Genomic DNA, 2,207 nt, shown 5'->3' on the forward strand with positions numbered 1-2,207 from the left:
AATGCGTATATAGACGAGTCTTCGAAGTATTTTTTTTCCAGAGGCGAAAGCTTTATACATGATTTGATGAAGCTTCACTGCGATGTAGATACAAGCAAAAATAAGCTTCCATTTGTACGGATGTTTCTACGGGGTCTTTTCTTAAGGTTTAAAAGATTTGTTTTAAAAGAAGCACTTTAAAACAAGCAGTGAAAGCTATATTGATGCGGTATATGCAGACTTGTACCGTACGCATTACAAGTAATGAAATTACTTGTAATCGATTACTTTTTGGAGTAATTTTGTAATCAGTTGATTACTTTTATTAGGCAGTAATCACAAGAGTAATCTGATTACTTTTTGAAGTAATAAAATTACTTGTAATCGTTACAATTTGTCCACGACCCCCCCCCCCCCCCCCCCCCCGGCACACGCCTTTTTTAAAAATAAAATTTGCTTCTTTTTTTTTTCGAACGGAAAAATGAAAGATTTTTGCGGAGCTGTAGGAAACGAGGTCAATCTCTTTCTATGTACAGTTTCTGTGGAATGTCCGTTTTTTTTGGTTTTTTTTTCGAGCTGGGATTGCGAGTGGGAAGCCGCAGGGAAGCCACATTGCGTGACAAAGGTCATTCAGGGCGAAGTTTGAGGCAGTTGGCATCAAAGGCAGTTGAAATATTTCCCCATTTCCCCTACGTGGTCTTTGTGACAAGCAATGTTTCGAGCTGAGAAGTGGTCGGGGCGATCTCTTCCACTAATGAATACTACACATTATCCGTTTCAAATCCTGGAGCTGCTGCTCTTTTGTATAACATGCGAGCTCATCCACATGTGAATAATAAAATGAGCGACGCAAACTTTGAGCGACATCCCTTGCTCAAGCTTAACAAGATCTAGAACCCCCTCCGCCCCCCCCCCCCCCCACCCACACACACACACACACTGGCGAACGCCCAAATCATTAAACGTCTTCAAACGAATTCTATGCTTGTGTCCGCATTGTGAAGGTGCAACGACCACGAAGAGGGAGCCAGTTTTTCTTCTTCAATACTTGTGCAAATGTGTAATATAGGTTGGAAGTAGTTCATTGTTATGAGCGCTAAAGATGTGTCTTCACACAATAAAGTAATCGGAAAAGTAACGATTACTTCTTTAAGTAATGCCCAATTACTTTTGCCCTCGAGTAATCAAGTAATCTAATCGAATACTTTTTAGCCAAGAGTAATAGTAATTGTAATCGATTACTTTTTTTGAGTAACGTGTACAAGACTGGGTATATGTAGGTGGGTCATATGGCCGGGGGGACGTAATATAGAAACATTAAGTTAGTTAATGAACCGAAAATTATAACTATTTTTTTAACAATTGATAAAGGTATGGTTACAAGTAGAAACATGCCGAGCGTCATAAAAAATTTAAGTAAGTACATTTTAGAAAAATTTAGGGTGCCTTGGAAGCCCAGTGTTGCGCTAAAGTTGCCCCTCCTGCAACACGCGCGTAAAAATGTATTAGGTATATTGGTTTTTGGTGACCCTCAGCAAGTTTCTGATTGAAAACAATATAGGTCACAATGTGAAAAGTCCATTAACAAACTTTCTGGAAAATTATCCGACTTATTGTAACGATTAGCCCCCTCTTATATGAAATCCTGGCCGTAGAGCTCACCCACACAAACTGAATTAATGTAGGTTTCACGGATTTAAAAGGAAAAGAAATATAAATTTTAGAAGAAAACAGCGTGTATAGTGGGGTTTTATTTTGCATTGAAGTTAGGTCAATTGTGTCCCCCCCCCCCCCCCCCCCCCCCTGTTTAGGTTGGCAATTGGGCCTGTAGCGTACGATTGCTAAACAGGGGTCTTTAGCTTTTCTCACGCCGTCGCGATTATGGGACCGCACCCTTGTAGAAACAGGCAGAGGCGGGGATTGAGCTGTGGACTGCTAGTTTCTGTAACACGAGCCTTACCGATAAGCTCGGTGCCGCTGTGCTCTAACGTGCAAGGTTGACGATCTCCCCGACAAACTTCAGGTTACACTCACTCACGAATGTAAGTATATATGCAGCAGTGTAGTTGATGAACATGCATGGCAATGCTGTCATGTGTTCTGACCCACATTTGTAAACCTCTTACGCCTGTAGCAGGGAAGAGTGTATGCTCAGCATGTCCTTGAAAGGAACGTGCGGAAATATGTAACGGTGCGTTTTTACGCACGCACGCGTAATTTTATTTATT

This window comes from Ixodes scapularis, unplaced genomic scaffold, assembly GCF_016920785.2.
Source record: "Ixodes scapularis isolate PalLabHiFi unplaced genomic scaffold, ASM1692078v2 PGA_scaffold5__190_contigs__length_132052651, whole genome shotgun sequence".
Classification (NCBI taxonomy): domain Eukaryota; kingdom Metazoa; phylum Arthropoda; class Arachnida; order Ixodida; family Ixodidae; genus Ixodes; species Ixodes scapularis.